This window comes from Meleagris gallopavo, chromosome 8 (assembly GCF_905368555.1).
Source record: "Meleagris gallopavo chromosome 8, MGAL_WU_HG_1.1, whole genome shotgun sequence".
NCBI classification, from domain to species: domain Eukaryota; kingdom Metazoa; phylum Chordata; class Aves; order Galliformes; family Phasianidae; genus Meleagris; species Meleagris gallopavo.
In genome coordinates, this window is record NC_139411.1 from 11,726,920 (window position 1) to 11,744,442 (window position 17,523).

The 17,523-nt window shown below is 40.4% G+C and overlaps 1 protein-coding gene across 9 annotated transcripts in view; it reads right to left on the minus strand.

Moving 5' to 3' along the window:
• The window catches only part of ZMIZ1 (zinc finger MIZ-type containing 1), a 325,056-nt gene that overhangs the window by 77,988 nt on the left and 229,545 nt on the right, over positions 1–17,523 (minus strand). Inside the window, exon 1 of one of the 9 annotated variants that reach the window (XM_010714341.4) lies at positions 10,840–11,003. The exons of the other annotated variants lie outside the window; for them this stretch is intronic. The gene's annotated coding sequence lies outside the window, so the exon portion shown is untranslated. Of the gene's footprint in view, positions 1–10,839; positions 11,004–17,523 lie in introns of those variants that run through there. 9 annotated transcript variants of the gene reach the window in all.

Here is a 17,523-nt window from a genome sequence, read left to right on the forward strand (position 1 = left end):
GAGAGACATTTGTAACTGAGAAGTAGAAAGCTCAGATTAAAACATACCAGTAACAGAAGCCATTACAACTGGGAATCAACACAGAGGATGAAACAATCTAAGCACTGACAGAGGTCCCATTTTCCAATGATCTGCATCAGCTTTATGTCACTTGACACTAAGAACACAGCAGCGAATCAGGACTGATCAATCTGGCACTGTGGAAAGCTGTTTGTCTGATTGCAGAAACTATTCTTTCCTCACAGAAAAATAAAAACTTGTTAAAGAGTATCTGAGTACTCTGTGATCTGAATAGACATACAACAGTGAGATATTGGAAAGAGATGTCCATTGTTCCCTATTTTTTCAAGTTTCTTTCATATTTTTGCCATGATAGTAGAAATGGTAACAGTTGAGGTACTTCCTCTTAACACCGCAATACAGCCTTCAAAACACTGTTTCCTTGGAGCAAGAAAACATCTTAAGCTTTCCCCAATGGGGTACTGCTGCTTGAGCAGAGCCCTCTCTCTCAACCAAGCCATTAATTCTGCTCCACTTCGAACCCTTCCAAAATACTGAGGACAATTTTATTCAAAAAGAAAACTGTCAATGACATGTCTGTCACTCGTTCCCAAGACAAGCACAGAAAACAGTGTAATGTCTGGCTTGCTACACAAGCTCATCACTTTTGCATCTGCTAGCAACAGCTGATGAGATCATTCACTAGATTGTCAGGAAGTAAAAATATTACCCATCAATATACTCGAGCTCTTGGTTCACAAGGGGCAGTCCATCTTGTGACAATCTCCAGGGCTGCCAATGACTGATTTCACACTCTTATCTCTTTCCATTCCTGCTTCTTGCCAGGAGAATATCCTAGGCCTTGGGATATTCTTGGGATTTGTATACCAAATCAAAGGGAAACACACCTATAACTTTTAAAGGTTTAGGATTTTGCAGCATTCTATCTCAGTATTTAGTATTGAGTGTAACTGCTTTTGGAAGCTGTCAAAATCGTCACAGGAGTTACTCTTTCTGCAAGATGGCAATTTGTCTATGTGTTCTCTTGCTCAGATGCCAATTTGTTCCAGCATCCCTCCCAATTAATGTTACCTCAAACAACCCAACCTGCAAGAGGTGGGATTACTTCTTTTCATGGAAATAGCCGAGACCACATTTTATTTTGCTCTTACATTGCTTGATTGTGCTATAGGAGAACAACAGAGGTGTAAAAATCTCTGTAATAGGTCTTTTCCTTGTAAATGAAATAGCTGCAGTGCATTTCCCTCTATCAGTTACGTGTAAGGTCTCAAACTAAATACTTTCAACAGCAGCATTTCATCAGCTTTCTTCTCTTCCCTTACCTTAAGTCACCCTGATGATGTTTAAAGACTCAGTCAGCACTATTTCAGAAGCCAAAGTTGAATTACCTTTTAAGCAAATAAAGCAGTATTAACAACTTGCAATAATTGAAAGTGAACAGATCAGATGCAGCAGCCTCACAGAAACCAGAGACTGCCCTGAGCAGGGACTCAGCACACAGGCTAGATAAGGGGACTTGCCAAACTCCACTACAAAATTGGTCAAATTGCTTCTCCGGCACTTTTCAGTTTCTTTTGGCTATAACATGTGTAATTTCCCTCGAGTAATGAAAATTACAGAATCTCTGATGGTGTTAATGACCACAGGGCACTGTGTTATAGTCACAGGGATACAATGGAGGTACTACAACACCTTTCAGCATTCCATCTGAGAACTGACCAACAAAAGAAAGCACAATCTCTAGTGCTATCTTCAGTTGCTCAGGACAAGCTGCAGAAGTGGTAAAATCATGCACCTGCACAGTGTTACCATCCTTGCAGACCTTGCTCTGCAGTTTCCAAGGCTGTCAGAGCAGCACCTTCTGTGAGCACTGAACTGACTGCAAAGCCTTCACAAAGAAGACTGACATTCCCTTTCAGCTCATGTCATTGCATGGTGCCCACTGACTGACAAATGCATATAGTGACATGTCCTGACTGCTTGCTTAAGGGAGCAAGTTCCCACTGAAATAGCTGCAGAGCTTAATGAGAGCACTACATGTGCAAGAGAGAAAAAAAAAAGCCAGAAAAGACAGCTGAGATGGAACCAAGGAGATACCACATTTTTCTTACACGTATGTTGAAAAAATCAATTAGTTTTTGCAGTTTCTAAAGCATTACTAGGAAGTAAAAGCAAAACAAGCAAGAAAGAACACTTCAACCAGGTCAAATGCGTGTTCAAGTGGAGGTAAGAAACCACTTAAAGCTCTTACAGGATTATAAGCCCCTCTGACAGGTCTGATAATTTTAAAGGCCTAATTCTATTACAGTATCTGGCAGCCTGCAAGGGCACATTTTACTAACTACAGGCCACCAGGTCATGATAGATGTTGACAGAAAACATTAAAGGTTAAGTAGATGTAAGGCCATAAAGCATTTCAAGTGGTACAATGGCAGCAGCATTAACTAGCAAACACGGGGCTGCTTCAGAGGAGAAAAAAGTAGTTGGGTCTTTCACCAGCAGCAGTCACTGGAAATTCCAGAAGAATCAGGCATGCAGGATGGCCAGAACTGGGCGCATTCACGTGCCATGAAAACTGTCTTTATTTACCAAAGTCAATTTGTTATTTATAAAGTGTAAGACTGGATTAAATAATTTGGGCAGGTTCAGCAGATCTATCTATACAGTAGATTTTAGAGGTCTTCTGCCAGCAGGCTCAAGAGAGGCAGTGCATTTGGACCTACACACGTCCCAGCAGGGGGCACAGACATCAAGCAATGGTCCCATCATCAGCTACAGCATTTGGACTTGGAGAATTACACTCACGTGCTCACAGTGATGGCAGTGTGAGCCAACAGTTAAAACAAATTATCAAGATCACAATTTTGTCCTAAATCCCCCCCCAAACTTATTTGAGAATAACTGCAGGTGGCCACGCACGCTTCAGGAATGCAAGTATTTACGCAACACATTGATGTAGCAGTTCAAACTTGGAAATGCAATTTTGAGTGCCCTGTTCTTCATGGTGTCTAGTTACAACAACAATGGCCTTAGCCAGAGAGCATAAAAACTAATATTTCACATTCCAATCAACAGAAAGGAAGGTGTAACACAAAAGTTGTTTACAGAACTTATAGCCTGTGTATATGGAAAAAGCTTGTATCTCTTTGGCCTACTCTCTTTTGTATAGCACTATGAGGATTCACTAATAAATTATGAGTTTTTGTTGTTGCTGTTGTTGTTTTTTAAATAAAAATTGAACTCCTCTGAGTGACATCTATCTGGTTAACAACCTGCTACCATTGCAAACAATTGCATTAAAAGCTGTTCAATATCTAAGGGGGGAGGGAGTTGACTACTGACCAAATCTGACATACAAATAGCTTGCTAATTTGTCAGTGAGCCAAAATAAATGGAATGGGCTGGCTACAGGTGCAGGTAAATGCCTCAGAAAAAGACATCAATAAATCATTTAGCTCCCTATAACATTTTAGATTACAGGCATTTAACACAAAGGACACCTTTGACTCTGCAACATAATTTGTGAATGCTTCAAGTGAACCATTTTAAGTCAACACTGAAGATGGGACTTAAAAACTTCATTTATCTTATCTCTTATAATCAACTCTTAGCTGAAATTATAAATGGTGTCTTCTGTGCTGCTTACTGCAAAATACAAAATCCAAGATTTAGGTTATCATGTAATAAGGATCAAGTAATTTTCCAAGTCCAAAACTCTCTTGATGAGAGAATAAATCTCTCTCTGATATTTTCTGTAGATAGAAAGACAATGGAGCTTCCTGAACATCAGGTGATTCACACAGCCAGCATCCCAGTCTTGCTAAATCTAAAAGTGTCTATATCAAACGGTGAAAACAGTTGGTCATGGTATATTATACTTATTTTTTCAAGTCCCCATAATTCTTCATCTCAAATATTGCTTTAAAAATCCATCCACTGGATAACTCATCTCTTTGATCAAACATACTCTGCAGGGCCCTTTCTTTTTGAAAATGATATGAAGAACCACGAATAACAGACAGAAGCTTAACTGCATGTTGAAAAGGTCATCCTCATATTAGGATAAATACTTAAATATTTCTATTTTTCTAAGAGCTAAGAGGTATACACAAGACCAATAAAGTCATTTATGAAAATGATTAAGATCTCTGATTCCTAATGGACTAAGGCCATATGAAAGTGTACATGACTATTTCTGTTTTTAACTTCATTTCAATCTGATTTCTCTCTAACAGCACGTATTTCTTGGCATCCACAAATTACTTTGGATAGTCATCTTAGGGGACTTTTCAAGTAAATCAGTCAACTAAAAAACTACAGTATTTTCACCCTGAGGAATAGTTAGAAAGCATTCATAGCCATTTAATAGGACAATCTCACAATGCCTGTCCACCTTAAGGAAGACAACGCGGTTGAGAAGTTTCTAACCTCTCATTTGCCCTATTACTGGAAAAGCAGTGAGTGCAGATGAATGCAAAGGTAAGTACAAACATGAAGAGTTGACGCTTAGTTCCAAAAATATGCCATTAGGAAATCACCAATAGATGTTATTGTACCTAGGATGGGAGGAACTTTTACACACTTACAACCAAACATGACAGCTATGTACACTGCCAATCGTGCATTATGAATCAGAGCCAACAGCCAAACTTGGATGGAGCCCCAGTTACAGCTGCAGAGTTCACTAAGGTATTACCAAACATATCAAAAAACAACAAAGGGTATGATACAACTTCTGTCACATCTGCTGTCTGAGCAGCAAGGCTGGAGTTAAATCAATCGACAGCAACAAAATGAGAATGTTGAGAAGTATCAGTAGCAGACCTCGCTAAGAGAACCACGGAGACCTACAAGCTGCTCAAGGCAGTCAAATAACAGCCTGTGATCAATAGAAGCAAATACTGCTGGCAGATCAAGCAGGATCAAGGCTACATAAGCCACTGCAATCTGTATGCATAAGTAAATCATGACAGGCTCCTCCAAAAGCCTCCATGTTAGGGCAATGCTTGAAATACTCAACTTTCTTAAACAGTGTCAGTACATAAGACAGTAGAAGTAACAGTACTGTTAACATCCTTCTTAGATGTTAACAGAATATAGATAAACAAGAGTTTATGCAGAACAGGATTTTTTTTTCTTTTCCTACTACCTAGCAATACAATTTCTTGTTAATAAACTGTTGAATGTATTAAACCACTAAAGCAAAGAAGAGGTTAGTAATGAGCAGAGCTGTGCGTTCAAAACAGGCATATGGCAACCTTCTATGAGCAATCTTTGTTATCCTTCTGGACTTGAGTAAGAAAAGATACCCCAAGAACATGTATAGGAGTGATTTTTACGAGCGTTCCAAGTTGTTGCTTCCACTAAGTCTCTCTACATCACCTTCATTTATAACCAAGATAGGTCAGATTTTAAAAATCCAGTCCAAGTATTTTTTAATAACAAGCATTAAAAAAAAAAAAAAAAAAAAAGAACCCATCTATTGAATCCAGGTATTACAACGTTATACTCAAATATAATTCTAACAAGCTTGCATTTACCAATAATTGTGTGTTTTTGTCTGCTTCCAGGATTTTAACACAGCAAGAGTCCAGTTTGCCTCTCCTCTGAAACCGAAGGGATTTAAGAGGAACTCAGGAGGTACAGAAGACACCAACTGTTAACAAGCAAATTCAGTTAGTGGAATTAGAAGTTGATAAACGAACATAAAAGGTTCTTCATCAAACTGATGCGAGCTGTACTTCAGTTACAATAAAGAACAAGAGTTAGGAGCTTAGCTGGGTGTCTGAACATCTTATTGGTACCAATAAAGACAACTGAGAACAAAATTAACTTTTTTTCTGGGATAGATGAAACTGGCACTGGTTGCATTGGATTAGTATCAACAGAATGAGCCCCAACAAACTCAGAATAAGACCAGTGACATTCCAGAGGATGCAGGAGACTTGAGAACGATCCAAGTCAACAACTAGATACCTATTAAGGGTAGGTTGAGTGGCAGCCTTCCACACTGCTTTAGTGATTACTGTCCCAAGGTCACTCATTCTATGTCTTGGCTTGATCTTACGGAGAAAATCCTTAAGGAAACTTCCAATTAAAAAAGCAGAAAATAATTGGTCTGTGTTCATTCTGAGCTTCTCTTGTCTCTATACTGAATTGTCAGTGAAACAGCCTACGTACATGCCAGACTGGCTGGCTGCTCTCTCATTTATGATGAATGGATACACACTCTTCTCCATGCCTTAAAAGCTATTACTGCTTTGTTTTATTTTGCATTTGTGTAACTTCTGATAATTATTGAAACATACATTGTATTTTGAAGGCCAGCTCAACCTTTTACATTTCCATTATGTTTTTTGGGGGCATTTCAAATTGTTCTGAGCAAGATGATTTGGGAGCAATTATTTGTCCTCAGAGGCCTTCCAGCCTGCCTTTCAGCCAGACCCACAGATGCTTTCCTGGCCTGCAGAGAGGGGCAACCATCAGGCAGATGGCAGAGATCATCTCCATTTTCTTCCCCCCGTTAAGCTTGGCACTAACCTAGTGTGTCTTAAGATTTATCCTTGTGACACTGTTTTGGAGAATAACCCTGTTTCTCTAAAAGTACATCTTGTGCCTAGGAGAACGTAGTGGAAGGGGAGGGGTGGAGTGCTGAGCTTTCTAGTAAATTCACGCAAAACTAGCAAGTTACTCGCTGAACTAATATTTTATACACCTAAACACCCTTCTGCTAAAGCATTTTGTAAGCAGGTATACCAGGTGGAATTTCTGTCCCTGAATCCTGCTGTTAGGAGAATCAAGAGATATTAACTCAATGTACTTTTCCAATGCATTAACTTTTCTCTATTTTTATAAGGAACTTCTTGTTTTGGTCACTAGAAACAACCAACCAGTAACTTCACACTACCGTAAAATAAATGTTTCACTGTATTGATTGCTAGTGTTTCATCAAAGCCCTTCCTCATCTATTCTGAAAAAGCAACACCAGCCAAGCCACCTAGCAAATTCAGAGGACTGGCAGCAGGGAAGCTTGTTGCAGCACTACTTTTTAAACATTGAGGATATGTCTGTGCTGCATTATGTGCTGTGCCCTGCAAGGTACTCAAGGTACAGACTATCCACTCAGCTTGCTCAGCCATCTGCATGGCTCTACTCCCTTCTGGTACCCAGATCATGTCCCCCAGCTCCAGTCTGAACCCCTCTGAACTGCTCTGCCATTGGCGATAGCTGAGCAGCACTGAGGGAAGCCTTGCTGTTGCCTGCCAACAGGTGGTCTCGTGGGGGCCTGTGACAGTGACTTCCTCTGTGCTCTGCAAAGCCTCAGAGGAAGTTATTTTCTGTGGCAGGCTCTCCTCTTAAGTTGAGAGGAACAAAAGCAGAGAGCTTCTTCACTGAGATCTCCGGAACATCACTTCATTTTAGCAGTGTTCCACATGATCAGGTTTTTGTTGTTTTGATTTTCCTAGCTAGCTTTTACTCTTTTGGTGTTAAACATAATGCTCTGTCTTCTTTTCCCATGAGAGAAAAGAGACATTACAATTGTAAAATCCCATAGAGTGACAGTTTCCTGTTGGCCGTCCACTACTAAGATTTCTTGCCACTGTTGATCACTAATACCCTTGAATAGGAGGAAGTATGACAACAGCAGCCAAGCAGCCTTGCATCATCACAGCCCCAGTGACAGCTGAAGCTAGCATGGGAACTTCTGTGTCATAAGCTTAGCTGGGGACATAGAAAAACACGACTCACTTGGCTGAGTTACACATCCAGTAATTGCTGGCGTTCTGGGGGCGTGGGCTGGGAGCCGAGCTGGATTCAGTGACTGTTAGTCTAATGGCTATACTAACCTTTATGACAACAGAAAGCTTACCTTGCTAGACCCTTCTCTCTAAACTATCACACTGTAATTAAAACTGCACCCGTTACTACAATAAATTATTTTATTAAATAAGCCCAAAGTACCCGCTATTAATAATTTTCTCATTGTTAGTTTGAACACTTGTATTTTTTTATTTGTAACCAACAGCATTTCTGTTTTGCAGGGGATTCTCCTTTCTTGGGTGCCAACGGCACATCCAGCACAAGTGCTCCAGGACTAAACATCTGCACAAGCAACACAAATAAGGATTTCTTTGAAGTATGAACACAGCAATATTACTGTCAGGTTTGCTGAGACCCCAACACACAGAGATTTGACATTTATACCCATTCTACCACAAATCTAAGCAAAGTTAGATTCTTAAGACTAAGTTTTAAACCACTCATATGATCAATATTTTCAATTGCTACTACAAAACTGTACTTGCCCATTCAGGAAGCTTCCTTGTGAAACATCACTGTATTTGCAGATATATTTCCCCAAAGATTTTCTGAGGGGTTCTCTAGAAAGGAGTAAGGTACTTTTTTTTTTTTTTTTAATCAAAAATTCCATCCTAATTTCCAAACTGAGCCTTTGGTAATAGTCTCATCCTAGCTTAGAATCAAGCTGATCTGTCACTGATTGAGCTCTTCTGATGGAAGTTTACTTAAAACAAACTTTTATTCTTATGTTCTACTCTAGTTTAACTGCCATTTTCATTTAAATAGTAAGCAAAAAGAGGAACAAGATTCTGCTAAGCTGACAGGTAAGAACGCAGAGGAAACATGTTTGCGCAGCTGAGAAGAGCTTCTACTTTTCTGCATTCTAGTTAGCCACTGATAACTACTTTATTTACCAACATAGCTGCAATAATGTTCTAACTCAAGGAAAAACTTAAGGAAATCACAGGTAACTTAGAGCAATTTTAACTGGGCCTTAATTTTACGTATTTCCATTTCCAGGCAGTGTTTGGGCCATGCCAACTGTTTCTCTTAAGTCGTCTCAGCCTAGTCACCTGGTTAGCACAGCCCTACTGAGGCTTCTTAAAAGAAACCATCTCCACAGTAACTTCTCTCTCTTCAAGATCTGCAGATCTGCACAACAGTCATCATCATCTGCTGTTTCCTGAGCCAAGATGGGTTGCCCAAAACAAGGATTCAAGTTGGCCAGCTCAGCCAGTCACCTCTGTCTGGATGGAGTGTTTATTTGATCCAAAGTCAACAGATACTATGGGATTTTCAGCCAGATCTTAGCAAGGGCTCACCTGAACATAGTCAAGGTAGTTTATGAACTCCATGCAAGTTTTAATGACAAATTCTGACAGTGACTTCAGTGACACTGAATGCTGATGCTGTCTTAGACAAAGTCTATTTCACTTTGTACTGCAGTTTTACCGATGAGAGAGCCAGTAAGCAGAACAGCAAATTTTCCCCCAACAAGCCATGCTGCTGATACTTGCTGAGTACAAACAGCAGAGTTCCAAATGCTGAAGCTGGCTAAATCTGTTGAGTTTAATTTTTGCTGTACCTTAATCTACGCCATCTTATTCAGCTGCTCGCTTTAATTCATGAACTCAAACAAAAAAATAACCCACCACCCTCTGCATCACTTAGCAGTCTAAGATTCCACTCTGGCATCGTGAGTTTTAAACTTTCTGAAAACTCCTAAGACCACATGCAAATACAATAATCTCTTTAGCTTTCACACAGGCAAATAAATTAAAAAAGACATTACTGGTAAACACAAGGGGCAAGAAACTTGTCATCTCAAATACCGAGACTACCGCTGACACGCACACTTCTTGGGAGCCGTCTTTGAACGCAGTTGCGACAGACACACAGTGTTTGTGAGTTATGCATGACAAGGTCTTCACAAGACAGTGAAAATGAAATGGTGGCAGCACCGCTGTCGCTGCCGTTCGCAGAACAGCACGTCACGTTCTGACAGCACCATGCAGGCTAAAGTTGAAAAAAACGCCAATGATGAGTGCTGTTGCATTTTGTCTTTATGACTGTAGGTAAAATAAAGATTCTCATGCCAAAAAAAATTACACATTTTACCTTCTAAAATAAGAATATCATAAATGCCAGTTAAATGAGCCAGATGTGCATTTCCTTCACACATCCCCGAGCCTCATAGGGGCACACACAATGAGCAGTAACTGTATGCAAATCTGTCCCAGTTTCCTCCTGAAGCTGCCTTTCATCCCCTGGTGCTGCTGTTTCCTTCTGACAACATGCAGCACTGCCTTACCCACAATCACCCGCGCTGCCACACGCACACACACACACTCAGGCAGGCTGGCGCGCGCACACACACACACACACACCACACACACACACACACCCGCCCCCCAAGAAACCAACTTACCCACAAGTTATCTTTCATTCAGAAAACTAGTCCTTCTCTGTTCCCCCTCCTCTGCTTTTTCCTGCCTCTCTTCTGCTGCAGAAAAAGGCCACATATGTCTGAAAGCACTTCTAGGCAGGAACCAGCCAGTGCAGAACAAAGGCAGCCGGGGTTGCCTTAATCTCGGCACAAGGCAGCCAGTAGCTATTTTCAAGCTTGTTCTCTCTCCCCCCTCTGAGGGCACCCTGCTCTGTTTCTCCCTCTCTCTCTCTTTGCCTGTCCAGCTACTGCACAACACACATCAATTATTCATTGCTTGTCTCCCGGTTTCCAGGCAAAACCAATCACAGATGGAGTCTTGCTAATGGGCTCATACCGTACTTGCCAACAGGCTATTTGTGCTCGAGCTACAACCCTCTAGAGACAATAAAGAGAATCAGGTTAAGCTTTAAAACTTCACACATACGCGAACAGACCTAAAACAGCAATATACATGTAAGCATCCATATGACATTGCTTAGGAGTACATCTTTGGCAGACGGCATGGAAAAAGGCTGCTTTAAATCTTCTGAAAGGGTTTTAAGAAAAATCAAACGCTAAGAAAATCTCACCTCAGCTGCATGTTACTGATATTGATGGTTTTCTTTTCTGCCTCTAGTGATCCATCTCTTGCCTTCCCATTACACCTCTCCCTCCTCCTCTCATACTCATACACGCGCACGCACACATAGACACGCGCGCGCACACACACACACATGCAACCACAGCCACTTTGCCAGAAGGGAGAGGGAGAGAGAGAGAGAAACAGAGAGAGGAGGGAGAAAAAAAAGAAAAAAAAAAAAAAAAAAAAAAAAGCAGGCAGCTCACATTTCAAACTTGCAAGGAGGGGTGGTGCTTAAAACGCCAGGACAAAGCCTCTGCCTCTGGCACTCAGCCAAAATACGAAAATAAATCCCCTTGATCAATTAATTGGAAGCAACACTTGTCCAAGTCTGTATAACAAACCATTAAGGTCACTGAGGCTGAAAAGTCTTTAGATTTGGAAAATCTTACACACTTGCTTCCCCCCTCCCCTGTTTGCTGAATGCTGTTGACTAAATCCATCAAACTAGGCACGCTAATTAGCGGCCAGAGCCGCTGCTGCAGTGGAGCAGTTCTGGTGGCACCTGGCAAGGCAGCGCTCAGCTAGGAAACCTATGTGGGGCTGCACCTGCATGGAGTGGCTGTACCTTTGAGGGGCTGTACCTGTTTGGAGTGGCTGCACCTGTATGGGGTGACTGTATCTAGCCATACATCTACCTGGAGGAGTTGAGAGAGGGGTGACAAAGTTGTGTTTATTGCTGATAGCATCCCCAACTGCAGTAGTGCTAACTGCCCAGGTGTTAGCCAGCTGCTCAACATCTTGCTCTTGCTTGGAAGAGGAGCAATCATCCTCCCCCCCTGCAGACATGGAAATTGAGGCAGGCAGCAACGAGAGCAGTAGTTCACCAATGCGAGTTAGTAGGATACAGGAGATCCTTGGTTTGATTGCTTGGTTGCTTTGTTTTAGTGATTTTGTTTACGTCTGAAGCCCAGACCTACAGCTCTGGCTGTCCCTGGTTCCTCCCACCACCAGTCACCTTTCCCATGTACCTCCCCGAGTTTAGAATTACATCAATTTTTAAATAAGCATCACATTTCTTTCAACTTGTGCTACAGTGTAGCTGATTTCAAGAAAACCTTTGGCGCAAAGCATCTGACAGTATCAAAGAAACAACAACAACAACACACAAACAGAAAGCAGATATGACCATTTTTTCTCTTCCCCAGAGGGAGAACTAGCAGTTGGAGCAGCGGCCAGCCCAGCATCAGCCTTTTCCTGCCAGCCCTTGTGGTGTGCAGCCACTTCCTCCCCTGCTGCTCACTTCAGAAAGGCAGTCTGAGCCCGTGCTGCACAGCCTGCCCATGCAGTGGTCCAGCCTGCCCACAACACAGCTCCCCACAGCCTGCCCCATGTCCTGGTCTGTCCACAGCCTAGCAAGGAGACAATCAAAGGCAAAGCAACAAAACAAGAGGATCTATAGAAAAAACAAACAAACAAAAAAATACTGGCAATCCTGCAAAATTTCTTTTGGTTAAAAAATGGCCTCAGCTTTCTCTGCTGTGTTTACAATCACTTAACGATGCTTTATAAACACCTTTGCAGAAAGAGTCTGCAACATGACAGATCGGAACAGCAAACTATCACAGATATCAAAGAGCAGTTCTTCTCAGAAAAGTGATTCCACAAAAAAAGCATTGTCACATTTCACAGTGCTTTTTTTTTTTTTTTTTTTTTTTTCCCAGGAACCTACTTCAAAAAAGTATGAGGGATGTGTGCTTTCTCCCAGCTCCCAGTCTTGAAACAGCTGCTCCAGGTCAGGCTGTTATCACTTCTGCTCCTCGGTCATCAGAATGAGCAGTGCTGCAAATAGGCTCTTGGTGACACTTCTGCAATCTCAGGGCTGCACAACTGTGGCCAAAGGAAGACTTCTTACACAATATGGCTGCTGCAGGTGTAACCAGTGCACCATTGGGCTGGAGCACCTTTACCTATAGCAGAGGGTCCATATAGCATGGGAAAGACTTCAGCCACATCCTCAGAGACAAAGACAGACCCATAGGGCTGTCAGAATGAACCCTCAAGTAAATCAAAATTTCAATCACAGCTGACCAAATTTGAGTTTGGGTCACACAACAAAAGTACAGAACCTCACAAACTATTTCTATTGACTTTCAGAGTGGACAGATGCTGTAGGGAGACAAATTATACAGGTAGGTACGCAGAACAGATAAATAGCATGAGTTTTAGAGAACATTATTCAGGACTGGAAAAGCACTAAGAGGTACATGTTGATGAACCCAAAGAAACACCAAATGACCTACACAAAAGAACTGCACTGAGTTCAGACTTTGTGGCTGGGAATAGAATTACTGACTGCAACTCTAGTAAATTTTAGATACATTCTTGTGCTTGTTTCAAGTTTCCCTGCATTTACAGTTTTCTCACTGCCATTACGATGTTGATATGTCAAAAAACACAAACAGCAATGTATCAGGTAACTGGGAGGTCCTCAATATAAAGACTGTCTCTTTCCTCATCCAAAAGTCAATGAAATTTCATTTTCTGAGGTAAAAAATCATTGTACTGTGTATATATATATATATATAAAGTTCATATTCCCCACTATACAGTGTTTCTAGTTTTTTTGTTTTTTGTTTTTTTTTTTTTCCTCTGTCACCATAAGTAAAAGGATTGTTTTCTTCCTCTCTGCAATTAAATGCACTTTATAGTGTAACACTGTAGGTTTCTCTTTCAAGCTGCCTGTCTTTCCAGCGGAAGTGGTTTAGAGTAGACAAATCACTTATCTAAAAATTATGTACTTACTTCTCCTTTGACAAATCTTCAGCAGGTTTCTAATCCCACCCTGCCACTTGAAATATCACTTTCTGTGATGACATTTGAGTCATAGTTGTCAGAAGCATCAGGCTCTGTAGTTAAATGGATTAAATCACACTTCATAGCATACAGTATTTTGAAGAAGGAGTGGTTTATCATTTGTAGAAATTAATCATAACAGTTTTTTCTCTAGGGTAAATTCCCAATCATTTTTACAGATTACTATGTTTAAGCCCCAGTGACAGTAGTAAGTCAAACTACATCACAGGGAAAGTTATCTCAGATAGAGATAACTATGAGCAAGACTCACTGAAGACATCTACTACTGTGAGAAGCAGGTCCATGTCCAGGAAGCACCTTTATAATGCTGAGGTGGAGACCAAAAACTCTTTGGTCGTGCTTTGTGCTGCTCCTGAGGCCAAACAGATGCTGCTGCTTGGGGCTGTGCCTGGCCCTGGGCAGCCCACTGTGCTGAGACTTCAATGAGGTGCTCAGTCAGACAGGAGGGTAGGACAGGAGTTCAGGCACCATTCACCATTCAGTCCTACAGGGGGGAGAACGGAAAACATCTGTTTGCCCCCCCCTGCTAAAGGAGAGAAGCTAACAGATTATCCAAGCAGTCCAATTTCACTGCAAATACTAGGCAGTGTTTTCATCTTTATGTATGTGGTCAATGCCTAGCATATCACTGATCCCAAGTCCTAAATATGCCTGTTACCATTTAGCACACACACAGTAAAATCACCATCAGCTCTTGGTACTGCCTGCTCTCCACACCAAGACATCTTTGTACCAAGGATGTTTTTTCAGAAAGTCAGAAGTCACTTTTAAGTTGTGATAGTGTAACAGATTAGCGTACCCAAAAAACATCTATTTTTACTGTCAACAAGAAAACAATGTGACAGATTTATGTGTTTGAGAGTCTTTGCCCAGCAAAAAATGCACAATGATCATCAGCAGATAGGTCAGGTGAGGTAGCCTTTGGGCGTAATTCATGTCTCTCTCTTTCCTTGCCCTTCTTGAGTGAAATTGAAAAATATGAACCAAATACACAAACACCTGTATTGAAGTAACAGACTACCAAGAGGAAAAAAAGGAAAAGCTGCAAAGGAGCAGAGATCAAATTCCCAATTTGCATGCTTCAGTATCACATGCACTATACAATTTAGTTTATCATGTTCTACTGTAATTTCATTAAGAGTTGTGCAGAGGAGACGGTCAAAAAGTTTTTCAGAGAAAAAACATAAAGAGAAAGGAAATTCTCTTTGAGTTGTTGTTGTAATACTAGTTATTGCCAACTGAGTCATAATATAACCTTTTAGCAATGCAGATTTTCTATGGCCAAAAATTGTAAGGTTTATCTTGGGGACCAATCTTTATTCATCAGAGTTTTACTGCATTGCTGAACACAGCAGGGTAGTTCCTTACAACGTTTGTCTAGAGCAGGTTATTTGCCCAAGAATTAGTTCCCTGGATATGTATATATTTTACTATTGATTCAAAGGATTTGAAAAACTCTTTAGAAGGCTTAGAGTTACATAGTTGAAATACACAGAATACATGGATCAGTGATTTTTCCTAATATTTCACAGTAGGCTGAGTCAGTTGAAGCCCTGTGTTATAAATCACAGGGCTGCATCCCAGTCAGAAAGCAACGATGTATTTAAAAAAAAATAAAATCTTTTGACTCTCCATCAGGTGTCTTTCATGCATAGCCCCCTTTTGCAGCGCCAAACCACAGAAGTCCTCATGTCCCTGTTATCCCTTTAAGAAAAATCTTTCCTTCAAATCTATACAAAGGCTTAAGACAGACCAGTAAGCAATGCAATGCAAAAAAAAAAATCTTTGTCAATTGCCATAATCCTTGAAAAAGAAGTCTATCTTAAAACCATCTGATAATACGCAATGCTGCAACTTTCTAATCTCTATTTCCTTCCTTCCTTCCTTCCATTTCTTGATTAAATGCCCTTACCATGTGCAGGAAAAGAAAAAAATCTACACAATTACAATGTAATATGGAAAGAAACACAACATCCCAGGATTACAAAATAAAGACACATTCACCCTGTTTGTATCTTTGGTTCTCTTCACAGCTATACTTTTAAAGCTAACTGAAAAACAAAAGTAAACAAACCTTGTTGAACTAAAGAATGAGAGACAGTACACAACAAAAAATCACATCTCTGATACAGTATGACAGTCAGAAGAGATGTTTTACAAAAAGAGAAAATGATGGTATCATTTTAGATTGTCTCCAGCAACACAGTGGAACTACTGCAGCTGCCCTGGCCCAGACCTACCTGTCTGCAAGCCAATTCTAAAAGAAGACCAAATACTATCCAACCTATGCTGTTCTTCCCTTCTTTCAGTACATCTTTTTTTGCTACAAATGGTAATAAATGTTTTAAGTCTGCTTTAAAACTATGGCAGTCTTATTGTTTTAGTGATACAGAAGCCAACGCTTCAGAGATGTCTTAATTTTTAGACAGCTCCATTCAAATTAGTGGGTAGAATGGAACACAGTAAAAATACTCAGTGCTTTGGTGCTCAACCTCATTTCTAACACAGTGTTTTGGTGCTCAACCTCATTTCTAACACCTCTTTCAGCTCTTGGGCTAGAGTTCATAACTTGTCTTCTAGCAGATCACAGAACTAGAGAGCTGGAGTTAGAAGAGACCTTAGAGATCATCTAGTTCCAACCTCTGTTCTAGCTCTCCAAATTAGAGAGAAATAGATATCCACTGAAAACCCTTCCATACTAAATCTAATTTTGGTCCCCTGCAGTACAATCAAGTGGATTTATAAAACACTGTTCCATGTTTTTTTTTTCACTAACTTGGATTAAATTGATTTTTACAAAATGTCTTGTAAACTGCTCTATTTCCTTCATACTGTTTAGTCTTTTTTTTAACCTGCGATCACTTTGGAGGAAAACAGGGTCAACTAAATCTTTGGATTTTCAAACCAAAGATTCAAACCATGGATTTCATGATTTCTGCAAAGAATTGAAAACTTAGATATCCATGACACAAGACTTTCAATGCAGTGAGAATTAGCTTACCACTTTTTCTAACAAAGTCCTTCTATGCACTTTAATAAAATGCATTCTTCTGCTGCTTTTTGTGATGCACAAGGTTATATTTGGAGTCAGATCATTATTATTATTTTTGAACTTGTAGCTATTCATAACTGAATCCCCCCATCCCTGGCAAGCTGTGTGTTAATTACAGCTAAGCCTCCTCTCTCCCCACTAAACTGTTTAAAGGGGATAAGGAGGCAGCTCTGGAGACAGCAATCTCGTCCAGTTTCAGAGAGAAAGCAGCGAACTACCAGAGCAGCAAGCTTGGAAGACTGAGGGAAAATGGGTTTGAGAAGAAACATAAGCTATGTATTTCAAGTTCTTTTTTTTTATTTTTTGTTTTCTCCTTCTAAAAACAACCTGCTAAAATATGGGAGGTATCACTAGTGAAGAAGTATGCAACACAACACCCTGAATGGAACATAAATGGAATACGGAAAGATGTACAAAGAAGTGACATCTTTGCTTAGCCACAGTACTTTAACCTCTGCATAGGAAAGGTTAAGGAGAAGACACTTTCTCTATGCAACAAGTGAACTCTGAGAGCACTCGAATGAGAAAGTTGAGATGCAGCGTATTTCTTTTAATTCAGAAGAACTAAACAAACAAACATTACATACCACTTTCTCAGTATCTTGGAAGTCGCCAAATCTGCATATAGCGTTTTAGTGGTGTCACGGCCAAGACATGAGAGGACATATAAATAAATAAATAGGTTAAAAACCAAAGTTACAGACTACAAGAAAAGTTACAAATTGGTGGCAATGCATCACTGTCTTGGAAAGCTTCCACTCAGGA